General features: G+C 46.8%; 28 non-coding genes and 2 pseudogenes across 28 annotated transcripts; all 30 read left to right on the forward strand.

Moving 5' to 3' along the window:
- Positions 1–32: 32 nt before the first annotated feature.
- LOC138476903 (5S ribosomal RNA) lies at positions 33–151 on the forward strand. Its single transcript, XR_011270912.1, has one exon. It is a non-coding gene; the product is annotated as a 5S ribosomal RNA (ribosomal RNA).
- A 106-nt stretch (positions 152–257) lies between these two features.
- LOC138476904 (5S ribosomal RNA) lies at positions 258–376 on the forward strand. Its single transcript, XR_011270913.1, has one exon. It is a non-coding gene; the product is annotated as a 5S ribosomal RNA (ribosomal RNA).
- Positions 377–482: 106 nt separating this feature from the next.
- Positions 483–601, forward strand: LOC138478700 (5S ribosomal RNA). Its single transcript, XR_011272543.1, has one exon. It is a non-coding gene; the product is annotated as a 5S ribosomal RNA (ribosomal RNA).
- Positions 602–707: 106 nt separating this feature from the next.
- LOC138476906 (5S ribosomal RNA) lies at positions 708–826 on the forward strand. Its single transcript, XR_011270915.1, has one exon. It is a non-coding gene; the product is annotated as a 5S ribosomal RNA (ribosomal RNA).
- Positions 827–1,290: 464 nt separating this feature from the next.
- On the forward strand, positions 1,291–1,409 carry LOC138479344 (5S ribosomal RNA). The gene has a single exon (XR_011273127.1). It is a non-coding gene; the product is annotated as a 5S ribosomal RNA (ribosomal RNA).
- A 106-nt stretch (positions 1,410–1,515) lies between these two features.
- LOC138476907 (5S ribosomal RNA) lies at positions 1,516–1,634 on the forward strand. Its single transcript, XR_011270916.1, has one exon. It is a non-coding gene; the product is annotated as a 5S ribosomal RNA (ribosomal RNA).
- Positions 1,635–1,740: 106 nt separating this feature from the next.
- On the forward strand, positions 1,741–1,859 carry LOC138477684 (5S ribosomal RNA). The gene has a single exon (XR_011271620.1). It is a non-coding gene; the product is annotated as a 5S ribosomal RNA (ribosomal RNA).
- A 106-nt stretch (positions 1,860–1,965) lies between these two features.
- On the forward strand, positions 1,966–2,084 carry LOC138476909 (5S ribosomal RNA). The gene has a single exon (XR_011270917.1). It is a non-coding gene; the product is annotated as a 5S ribosomal RNA (ribosomal RNA).
- A 464-nt stretch (positions 2,085–2,548) lies between these two features.
- Positions 2,549–2,667, forward strand: LOC138479345 (5S ribosomal RNA). Its single transcript, XR_011273128.1, has one exon. It is a non-coding gene; the product is annotated as a 5S ribosomal RNA (ribosomal RNA).
- Positions 2,668–2,773: 106 nt separating this feature from the next.
- On the forward strand, positions 2,774–2,892 carry LOC138476910 (5S ribosomal RNA). The gene has a single exon (XR_011270918.1). It is a non-coding gene; the product is annotated as a 5S ribosomal RNA (ribosomal RNA).
- A 106-nt stretch (positions 2,893–2,998) lies between these two features.
- Positions 2,999–3,117, forward strand: LOC138477806 (5S ribosomal RNA). Its single transcript, XR_011271731.1, has one exon. It is a non-coding gene; the product is annotated as a 5S ribosomal RNA (ribosomal RNA).
- A 106-nt stretch (positions 3,118–3,223) lies between these two features.
- Positions 3,224–3,342, forward strand: LOC138476911 (5S ribosomal RNA). The gene has a single exon (XR_011270919.1). It is a non-coding gene; the product is annotated as a 5S ribosomal RNA (ribosomal RNA).
- Positions 3,343–3,806: 464 nt separating this feature from the next.
- LOC138474159 (5S ribosomal RNA) lies at positions 3,807–3,922 on the forward strand (annotated as a pseudogene).
- Positions 3,923–4,028: 106 nt separating this feature from the next.
- LOC138476912 (5S ribosomal RNA) lies at positions 4,029–4,147 on the forward strand. The gene has a single exon (XR_011270920.1). It is a non-coding gene; the product is annotated as a 5S ribosomal RNA (ribosomal RNA).
- Positions 4,148–4,253: 106 nt separating this feature from the next.
- Positions 4,254–4,372, forward strand: LOC138476913 (5S ribosomal RNA). The gene has a single exon (XR_011270921.1). It is a non-coding gene; the product is annotated as a 5S ribosomal RNA (ribosomal RNA).
- A 464-nt stretch (positions 4,373–4,836) lies between these two features.
- On the forward strand, positions 4,837–4,955 carry LOC138476914 (5S ribosomal RNA). The gene has a single exon (XR_011270922.1). It is a non-coding gene; the product is annotated as a 5S ribosomal RNA (ribosomal RNA).
- Positions 4,956–5,061: 106 nt separating this feature from the next.
- On the forward strand, positions 5,062–5,180 carry LOC138478938 (5S ribosomal RNA). The gene has a single exon (XR_011272758.1). It is a non-coding gene; the product is annotated as a 5S ribosomal RNA (ribosomal RNA).
- A 106-nt stretch (positions 5,181–5,286) lies between these two features.
- Positions 5,287–5,405, forward strand: LOC138478769 (5S ribosomal RNA). The gene has a single exon (XR_011272606.1). It is a non-coding gene; the product is annotated as a 5S ribosomal RNA (ribosomal RNA).
- Positions 5,406–5,511: 106 nt separating this feature from the next.
- LOC138476915 (5S ribosomal RNA) lies at positions 5,512–5,630 on the forward strand. Its single transcript, XR_011270923.1, has one exon. It is a non-coding gene; the product is annotated as a 5S ribosomal RNA (ribosomal RNA).
- A 463-nt stretch (positions 5,631–6,093) lies between these two features.
- Positions 6,094–6,212, forward strand: LOC138479587 (5S ribosomal RNA). The gene has a single exon (XR_011273348.1). It is a non-coding gene; the product is annotated as a 5S ribosomal RNA (ribosomal RNA).
- A 106-nt stretch (positions 6,213–6,318) lies between these two features.
- Positions 6,319–6,437, forward strand: LOC138476916 (5S ribosomal RNA). Its single transcript, XR_011270924.1, has one exon. It is a non-coding gene; the product is annotated as a 5S ribosomal RNA (ribosomal RNA).
- A 464-nt stretch (positions 6,438–6,901) lies between these two features.
- LOC138474161 (5S ribosomal RNA) lies at positions 6,902–7,017 on the forward strand (annotated as a pseudogene).
- Positions 7,018–7,123: 106 nt separating this feature from the next.
- On the forward strand, positions 7,124–7,242 carry LOC138476918 (5S ribosomal RNA). The gene has a single exon (XR_011270926.1). It is a non-coding gene; the product is annotated as a 5S ribosomal RNA (ribosomal RNA).
- Positions 7,243–7,348: 106 nt separating this feature from the next.
- On the forward strand, positions 7,349–7,467 carry LOC138478114 (5S ribosomal RNA). Its single transcript, XR_011272011.1, has one exon. It is a non-coding gene; the product is annotated as a 5S ribosomal RNA (ribosomal RNA).
- Positions 7,468–7,930: 463 nt separating this feature from the next.
- LOC138480322 (5S ribosomal RNA) lies at positions 7,931–8,049 on the forward strand. The gene has a single exon (XR_011274008.1). It is a non-coding gene; the product is annotated as a 5S ribosomal RNA (ribosomal RNA).
- Positions 8,050–8,155: 106 nt separating this feature from the next.
- LOC138476920 (5S ribosomal RNA) lies at positions 8,156–8,274 on the forward strand. Its single transcript, XR_011270927.1, has one exon. It is a non-coding gene; the product is annotated as a 5S ribosomal RNA (ribosomal RNA).
- A 104-nt stretch (positions 8,275–8,378) lies between these two features.
- On the forward strand, positions 8,379–8,497 carry LOC138479015 (5S ribosomal RNA). The gene has a single exon (XR_011272828.1). It is a non-coding gene; the product is annotated as a 5S ribosomal RNA (ribosomal RNA).
- A 106-nt stretch (positions 8,498–8,603) lies between these two features.
- LOC138479119 (5S ribosomal RNA) lies at positions 8,604–8,722 on the forward strand. The gene has a single exon (XR_011272923.1). It is a non-coding gene; the product is annotated as a 5S ribosomal RNA (ribosomal RNA).
- A 463-nt stretch (positions 8,723–9,185) lies between these two features.
- Positions 9,186–9,304, forward strand: LOC138480010 (5S ribosomal RNA). Its single transcript, XR_011273732.1, has one exon. It is a non-coding gene; the product is annotated as a 5S ribosomal RNA (ribosomal RNA).
- Positions 9,305–9,410: 106 nt separating this feature from the next.
- Positions 9,411–9,529, forward strand: LOC138477796 (5S ribosomal RNA). Its single transcript, XR_011271722.1, has one exon. It is a non-coding gene; the product is annotated as a 5S ribosomal RNA (ribosomal RNA).
- The last annotated feature ends 233 nt before the right edge of the window (positions 9,530–9,762 follow it).

A 9,762-nucleotide genomic window follows, 5' to 3' on the forward strand; every position in this document is an offset into this window, starting at 1 on the left:
TGCTTAAAAGTACAAAACTCACTAGGCCCAGAGCCTACGGCCACACCACACTGAATGCGCCCGATCTCGTCTGATCTCGGAAGCTAAGCAGTGTCGGGCCTAGTTAGTACCTGGATGGGAGACCGCCTGGGAATACCAGGTGCTGTAGGCTTTTTTGTGCTCCAAGTTCAGGAAGTGAGCCATTTCTCAATTGCCTTTCAAAACTGCAAGGTCTAGCCGACTAGATGCTTAAAAGTACAAAACTCACTAGAACCAGAGCCTACGGCCACACCACACTGAATGCGCCCGATCTCGTCTGATCTCGGAAGCTAAGCAGTGTCGGGCCTAGTTAGTACCTGGATGGGAGACCGCCTGGGAATACCAGGTGCTGTAGGCTTTTTTGTGCTCCAAGTTCAGGAAGTGAGCCATTTCTCAATTGCCTTTCAAAACTGCAAGGTCTAGCCGACTAGATGCTTAAAAGTACAAAACTCACTAGAACCAGAGCCTACAGCCACACCACACTGAATGCGCCCGATCTCGTCTGATCTCGGAAGCTAAGCAGTGTCGGGCCTAGTTAGTACCTGGATGGGAGACTGCCTGGGAATACCAGGTGCTGTAGGCTTTTTTGTGCTCCAAGTTCAGGAAGTGAGCCATTTCTCAATTGCCTTTCAAAACTGCAAGGTCTAGCCGACTAGATGCTTAAAAGTACAAAACTCACTAGGCCCAGAGCCTACGGCCACACCACACTGAATGCGCCCGATCTCGTCTGATCTCGGAAGCTAAGCAGTGTCGGGCCTAGTTAGTACCTGGATGGGAGACCGCCTGGGAATACCAGGTGCTGTAGGCTATTTTGTGCTCCATGATTAGTAATTGCGCAACTTCTCAATTACTTTTCAAATTTGGTATGTTTCCAAAATAATTGTATCCCGTTTTATAGCGGAAATGTTGGACAACATTATGAGGGCTGGAGCTACCTATTTACATATAATTAGCATACAGGTAGTGTGTTCATGGGTAATAAATCGACTTTCACATGTAATGCAGTACAGAGAATATTGAGTCCTTCAAGAGGCATGAAAGAAAGCCGTTATTGTGTTGATTGTTCTCTCCACCTCCCTGCAACAGAAACAGGATGGATGGATTAAAGTTATCCTACCAGACATAGGAGTCCTGAATGGGCCCACCAGTCTTATATATCTCGCCTGATCAAGCGCTGATCGAGCGATGAGCGTGGTATCATGTTGCAAGTGGCTGCATGGCTTAGCTTACTAAATGCAAATGCATAAGAGTAATATTCTTAGCATTACTCGAGCCTACGGCCACACCACACTGAATGCGCCCAATCTCGTCTGATCTCGGAAGCTAAGCAGTGTCGGGCCTAGTTAGTACCTGGATGGGAGACCGCCTGGGAATACCAGGTGCTGTAGGCTTTTTTGTGCTCCAAGTTCAGGAAGTGAGCCATTTCTCAATTGCCTTTCAAAACTGCAAGGTCTAGCCGACTAGATGCTTAAAAGTACAAAACTCACTAGGCCCAGAGCCTACGGCCACACCACACTGAATGCGCCCGATCTCGTCTGATCTCGGAAGCTAAGCAGTGTCGGGCCTAGTTAGTACCTGGATGGGAGACCGCCTGGGAATACCAGGTGCTGTAGGCTTTTTTGTGCTCCAAGTTCAGGAAGTGAGCCATTTCTCAATTGCCTTTCAAAACTGCAAGGTCTAGCCGACTAGATGCTTAAAAGTACAAAACTCACTAGGACCAGAGCCTACGGCCACACCACACTGAATGCGCCCGATCTCGTCTGATCTCGGAAGCTAAGCAGTGTCGGGCCTGGTTAGTACCTGGATGGGAGACCGCCTGGGAATACCAGGTGCTGTAGGCTTTTTTGTGCTCCAAGTTCAGGAAGTGAGCCATTTCTCAATTGCCTTTCAAAACTGCAAGGTCTAGCCGACTAGATGCTTAAAAGTACAAAACTCACTAGGCCCTGAGCCTACGGCCACACCACACTGAATGCGCCCGATCTCGTCTGATCTCGGAAGCTAAGCAGTGTCGGGCCTAGTTAGTACCTGGATGGGAGACCGCCTGGGAATACCAGGTGCTGTAGGCTATTTTGTGCTCCATGATTAGTAATTGCACAACTTCTCAATTACTTTTCAAATTTGGTATGTTTCCAAAATAATTTTATCCCGTTTTATAGCGGAAATGTTGGACAACATTATGAGGGCTGGAGCTACCTATTTACATATAATTAGCATACAGGTAGTGTGTTCATGGGTAATAAATCGACTTTCACATGTAATGCAGTACAGAGAATATTGAGTCCTTCAAGAGGCATGAAAGAAAGCCGTTATTGTGTTGATTGTTCTCTCCACCTCCCTGCAACAGAAACAGGATGGATGGATTAAAGTTATCCTACCAGACATAGGAGTCCTGAATGGGCCCACCAGTCTTATATATCTCGCCTGATCGAGCGCTGATCGAGCGATGAGCGTGGTATCATGTTGCAAGTGGCTGCATGGCTTAGCTTACTAAATGCAAATGCATAAGAGTAATATTCTTAGCATTACTCGAGCCTACGGCCACACCACACTGAATGCGCCCAATCTCGTCTGATCTCGGAAGCTAAGCAGTGTCGGGCCTAGTTAGTACCTGGATGGGAGACCGCCTGGGAATACCAGGTGCTGTAGGCTTTTTTGTGCTCCAAGTTCAGGAAGTGAGCCATTTCTCAATTGCCTTTCAAAACTGCAAGGTCTAGCCGACTAGATGCTTAAAAGTACAAAACTCACTAGGCCCAGAGCCTACGGCCACACCACACTGAATGCGCCCGATCTCGTCTGATCTCGGAAGCTAAGCAGTGTCGGGCCTAGTTAGTACCTGGATGGGAGACCGCCTGGGAATACCAGGTGCTGTAGGCTTTTTTGTGCTCCAAGTTCAGGAAGTGAGCCATTTCTCAATTGCCTTTCAAAACTGCAAGGTCTAGCCGACTAGATGCTTAAAAGTACAAAACTCACTAGGACCAGAGCCTACGGCCACACCACACTGAATGCGCCCGATCTCGTCTGATCTCGGAAGCTAAGCAGTGTCGGGCCTGGTTAGTACCTGGATGGGAGACCGCCTGGGAATACCAGGTGCTGTAGGCTTTTTTGTGCTCCAAGTTCAGGAAGTGAGCCATTTCTCAATTGCCTTTCAAAACTGCAAGGTCTAGCCGACTAGATGCTTAAAAGTACAAAACTCACTAGGCCCTGAGCCTACGGCCACACCACACTGAATGCGCCCGATCTCGTCTGATCTCGGAAGCTAAGCAGTGTCGGGCCTAGTTAGTACCTGGATGGGAGACCGCCTGGGAATACCAGGTGCTGTAGGCTATTTTGTGCTCCATGATTAGTAATTGCACAACTTCTCAATTACTTTTCAAATTTGGTATGTTTCCAAAATAATTTTATCCCGTTTTATAGCGGAAATGTTGGACAACATTATGAGGGCTGGAGCTACCTATTTACATATAATTAGCATACAGGTAGTGTGTTCATGGGTAATAAATCGACTTTCACATGTAATGCAGTACAGAGAATATTGAGTCCTTCAAGAGGCATGAAAGAAAGCCGTTATTGTGTTGATTGTTCTCTCCACCTCCCTGCAACAGAAACAGGATGGATGGATTAAAGTTATCCTACCAGACATAGGAGTCCTGAATGGGCCCACCAGTCTTATATATCTCGCCTGATCGAGCGCTGATCGAGCGATGAGCGTGGTATCATGTTGCAAGTGGCTGCATGGCTTAGCTTACTAAATGCAAATGCATAAGAGTAATATTCTTAGCATTACTAGAGCCTACGGCCACACCAGACTGAATGCGCCCGATCTCGTCTGATCTCGGAAGCTCAGTGTCGGGCCTAGTTAGTACCTGGATGGGAGACCGCCTGGGAATACCAGGTGCTGTAGGCTTTTTTGTGCTCCAAGTTCAGGAAGTGAGCCATTTCTCAATTGCCTTTCAAAACTGCAAGGTCTAGCCGACTAGATGCTTAAAAGTACAAAACTCACTAGGCCCAGAGCCTACGGCCACACCACACTGAATGCGCCCGATCTCGTCTGATCTCGGAAGCTAAGCAGTGTCGGGCCTAGTTAGTACCTGGATGGGAGACCGCCTGGGAATACCAGGTGCTGTAGGCTTTTTTGTGCTCCAAGTTCAGGAAGTGAGCCATTTCTCAATTGCCTTTCAAAACTGCAAGGTCTAGCCGACTAGATGCTTAAAAGTACAAAACTCACTAGGACCAGAGCCTACGGCCACACCACACTGAATGCGCCCGATCTCGTCTGATCTCGGAAGCTAAGCAGTGTCGGGCCTAGTTAGTACCTGGATGGGAGACCGCCTGGGAATACCAGGTGCTGTAGGCTATTTTGTGCTCCATGATTAGTAATTGCACAACTTCTCAATTACTTTTCAAATTTGGTATGTTTCCAAAATAATTTTATCCCGTTTTATAGCGGAAATGTTGGACAACATTATGAGGGCTGGAGCTACCTATTTACATATAATTAGCATACAGGTAGTGTGTTCATGGGTAATAAATCGACTTTCACATGTAATGCAGTACAGAGAATATTGAGTCCTTCAAGAGGCATGAAAGAAAGCCGTTATTGTGTTGATTGTTCTCTCCACCTCCCTGCAACAGAAACAGGATGGATGGATTAAAGTTATCCTACCAGACATAGGAGTCCTGAATGGGCCCACCAGTCTTATATATCTCGCCTGATCAAGCGCTGATCGAGCGATGAGCGTGGTATCATGTTGCAAGTGGCTGCATGGCTTAGCTTACTAAATGCAAATGCATAAGAGTAATATTCTTAGCATTACTCGAGCCTACGGCCACACCACACTGAATGCGCCCGATCTCGTCTGATCTCGGAAGCTAAGCAGTGTCGGGCCTAGTTAGTACCTGGATGGGAGACCGCCTGGGAATACCAGGTGCTGTAGGCTTTTTTGTGCTCCAAGTTCAGGAAGTGAGCCATTTCTCAATTGCCTTTCAAAACTGCAAGGTCTAGCCGACTAGATGCTTAAAAGTACAAAACTCACTAGGCCCAGAGCCTACGGCCACACCACACTGAATGCGCCCGATCTCGTCTGATCTCGGAAGCTAAGCAGTGTCAGGCCTAGTTAGTACCTGGATGGGAGACCGCCTGGGAATACCAGGTGCTGTAGGCTTTTTTGTGCTCCAAGTTCAGGAAGTGAGCCATTTCTCAATTGCCTTTCAAAACTGCAAGGTCTAGCCGACTAGATGCTTAAAAGTACAAAACTCACTGGGACCAGAGCCTACAGCCACACCACACTGAATGCGCCCGATCTCGTCTGATCTTGGAAGCTAAGCAGTGTCGGGCCTAGTTAGTACCTGGATGGGAGACCGCCTGGGAATACCAGGTGCTGTAGGCTTTTTTGTGCTCCAAGTTCAGGAAGTGAGCCATTTCTCAATTGCCTTTCAAAACTGCAAGGTCTAGCCGACTAGATGCTTAAAAGTACAAAACTCACTAGGCCCTGAGCCTACGGCCACACCACACTGAATGCGCCCGATCTCGTCTGATCTCGGAAGCTAAGCAGTGTCGGGCCTAGTTAGTACCTGGATGGGAGACCGCCTGGGAATACCAGGTGCTGTAGGCTATTTTGTGCTCCATGATTAGTAATTGCACAACTTCTCAATTACTTTTCAAATTTGGTATGTTTCCAAAATAATTTTATCCCGTTTTATAGCGGAAATGTTGGACAACATTATGAGGGCTGGAGCTACCTATTTACATATAATTAGCATACAGGTAGTGTGTTCATGGGTAATAAATCGACTTTCACATGTAATGCAGTACAGAGAATATTGAGTCCTTCAAGAGGCATGAAAGAAAGCCGTTATTGTGTTGATTGTTCTCTCCACCTCCCTGCAACAGAAACAGGATGGATGGATTAAAGTTATCCTACCAGACATAGGAGTCCTGAATGGGCCCACCAGTCTTATATATCTCGCCTGATCGAGCCTGATCGAGCGATGAGCGTGGTATCATGTTGCAAGTGGCTGCATGGCTTAGCTTACTAAATGCAAATGCATAAGAGTAATATTCTTAGCATTTCTAGAGCCTACGGCCACACCACACTGAATGCGCCTGATCTCGTCTGATCTCGGAAGCTAAGCAGTGTCGGGCCTAGTTAGTACCTGGATGGGAGACTGCCTGGGAATACCAGGTGCTGTAGGCTTTTTTGTGCTCCAAGTTCAGGAAGTGAGCCATTTCTCAATTGCCTTTCAAAACTGCAAGGTCTAGCCGACTAGATGCTTAAAAGTACAAAACTCACTAGGCCCAGAGCCTACGGCCACACCACACTGAATGCGCCCGATCTCGTCTGATCTCGGAAGCTAAGCAGTGTCGGGCCTAGTTAGTACCTGGATGGGAGACCGCCTGGGAATACCAGGTGCTGTAGGCTATTTTGTGCTCGATGATTAGTAATTGCGCAACTTCTCAATTACTTTTCAAATTTGGTATGTTTCCAAAATAATTTTATCCCGTTTTATAGCGGAAATGTTGGACAACATTATGAGGGCTGGAGCTACCTATTTACATATAATTAGCATACAGGTAGTGTGTTCATGGGTAATAAATCGACTTTCACATGTAATGCAGTACAGAGAATATTGAGTCCTTCAAGAGGCATGAAAGAAAGCCGTTATTGTGTTGATTGTTCTCTCCACCTCCCTGCAACAGAAACAGGATGGATGGATTAAAGTTATCCTACCAGACATAGGAGTCCTGAATGGGCCCACCAGTCTTATATATCTCGCCTGATCGAGCGCTGATCGAGCGATGAGCGTGGTATCATGTTGCAAGTGGCTGCATGGCTTAGCTTACTAAATGCAAATGCATAAGAGTAATATTCTTAGCATTACTAGAGCCTACGGCCACACCAGACTGAATGCGCCCGATCTCGTCTGATCTCGGAAGCTCAGTGTCGGGCCTAGTTAGTACCTGGATGGGAGACCGCCTGGGAATACCAGGTGCTGTAGGCTTTTTTGTGCTCCAAGTTCAGGAAGTGAGCCATTTCTCAATTGCCTTTCAAAACTGCAAGGTCTAGCCGACTAGATGCTTAAAAGTACAAAACTCACTAGGCCCAGAGCCTACGGCCACACCACACTGAATGCGCCCGATCTCGTCTGATCTCGGAAGCTAAGCAGTGTCGGGCCTAGTTAGTACCTGGATGGGAGACCGCCTGGGAATACCAGGTGCTGTAGGCTTTTTTGTGCTCCAAGTTCAGGAAGTGAGCCATTTCTCAATTGCCTTTCAAAACTGCAAGGTCTAGCCGACTAGATGCTTAAAAGTACAAAACTCACTAGGCCCAGAGCCTACGGCCACACCACACTGAATGCGCCTGATCTCGTCTGATCTCGGAAGCTAAGCAGTGTCGGGCCTAGTTAGTACCTGGATGGGAGACCGCCTGGGAATACCAGGTGCTGTAGGCTATTTTGTGCTCCATGATTAGTAATTGCACAACTTCTCAATTACTTTTCAAATTTGGTATGTTTCCAAAATAATTTTATCCCGTTTTATAGCGGAAATGTTGGACAACATTATGAGGGCTGGAGCTACCTATTTACATATAATTAGCATACAGGTAGTGTGTTCATGGGTAATAAATCGACTTTCACATGTAATGCAGTACAGAGAATATTGAGTCCTTCAAGAGGCATGAAAGAAAGCCGTTATTGTGTTGATTGTTCTCTCCACCTCCCTGCAACAGAAACAGGATGGATGGATTAAAGTTATCCTACCAGACATAGGAGTCCTGAATGGGCCCACCAGTCTTATATATCTCGCCTGATCGAGCCTGATCGAGCGATGAGCGTGGTATCATGTTGCAAGTGGCTGCATGGCTTAGCTTACTAAATGCAAATGCATAAGAGTAATATTCTTAGCATTTCTAGAGCCTACGGCCACACCACACTGAATGCGCCCATTCTCGTCTGATCTCGGAAGCTAAGCAGTGTCGGGCCTAGTTAGTACCTGGATGGGAGACCGCCTGGGAATACCAGGTGCTGTAGGCTTTTTTGTGCTCCAAGTTCAGGAAGTGAGCCATTTCTCAATTGCCTTTCAAAACTGCAAGGTCTAGCCGACTAGATGCTTAAAAGTACAAAACTCACTAGGCCCAGAGCCTACGGCCACACCACACTGAATGCGCCCGATCTCGTCTGATCTCGGAAGCTAAGCAGTGTCGGGCCTAGTTAGTACCTGGATGGGAGACCGCCTGGGAATACCAGGTGCTGTAGGCTTTTTTGTGCTCCAAGTTCAGGAAGTGAGCCTTCTCAATTGCCTTTCAAAACTTCAAGGTCTAGCCGACTAGATGCTTAAAAGTACAAAACTCACTAGGACCAGAGCCTACGGCCACACCACACTGAATGCGCCCGATCTCGTCTGATCTCAGAAGCTAAGCAGTGTCGGGCCTAGTTAGTACCTGGATGGGAGACCGCCTGGGAATACCAGGTGCTGTAGGCTTTTTTGTGCTCCAAGTTCAGGAAGTGAGCCATTTCTCAATTGCCTTTCAAAACTGCAAGGTCTAGCCGACTAGATGCTTAAAAGTACAAAACTCACTAGGCCCAGAGCCTACGGCCACACCACACTGAATGCGCCCGATCTCGTCTGATCTCGTAAGCTAAGCAGTGTCGGGCCTAGTTAGTACCTGGATGGGAGACCGCCTGGGAATACCAGGTGCTGTAGGCTATTTTGTGCTCCATGATTAGTAATTGCACAACTTCTCAATTACTTTTCAAATTTGGTATGTTTCCAAAATAATTTTATCCCGTTTTATAGCGGAAATGTTGGACAACATTATGAGGGCTGGAGCTACCTATTTACATATAATTAGCATACAGGTAGTGTGTTCATGGGTAATAAATCGACTTTCACATGTAATGCAGTACAGAGAATATTGAGTCCTTCAAGAGGCATGAAAGAAAGCCGTTATTGTGTTGATTGTTCTCTCCACCTCCCTGCAACAGAAACAGGATGGATGGATTAAAGTTATCCTACCAGACATAGGAGTCCTGAATGGGCCCACCAGTCTTATATATCTCGCCTGATCGAGCCTGATCGAGCGATGAGCGTGGTATCATGTTGCAAGTGGCTGCATGGCTTAGCTTACTAAATGCAAATGCATAAGAGTAATATTCTTAGCATTTCTAGAGCCTACGGCCACACCACACTGAATGCGCCCGATCTCGTCTGATCTCGGAAGCTAAGCAGTGTCAGGCCTAGTTAGTACCTGGATGGGAGACTGCCTGGGAATACCAGGTGCTGTAGGCTTTTTTGTGCTCCAATTTCAGGAAGTGAGCCATTTCTCAATTGCCTTTCAAAACTGCAAGGTCTAGCCGACTAGATGCTTAAAAGTACAAAACTCACTAGGCCCAGAGCCTACGGCCACACCACACTGAATGCGCCCGATCTCGTCTGATCTCGGAAGCTAAGCAGTGTCGGGCCTAGTTAGTACCTCGATGGGAGACCGCCTGGGAATACCAGGTGCTGTAGGCTATTTTGTGCTCCATGATTAGTAATTGCGCAACTTCTCAATTACTTTTCAAATTTGGTATGTTTCCAAAATAATTTTATCCCGTTTTATAGCGGAAATGTTGGACAACATTATGAGGGCTGGAGCTACCTATTTACATATAATTAGCATACAGGTAGTGTGTTCATGGGTAATAAATCGACTTTCACATGTAATGCAGTACAGAGAATATTGAGTCCTTCAAGAGGCATGAAAG

The sequence above is a fragment of the Ambystoma mexicanum genome, chromosome 8 (assembly GCF_040938575.1).
Source record: "Ambystoma mexicanum isolate Mex_15411 chromosome 8, UKY_AmexF1_1, whole genome shotgun sequence".
NCBI lineage: Eukaryota > Metazoa > Chordata > Amphibia > Caudata > Ambystomatidae > Ambystoma > Ambystoma mexicanum.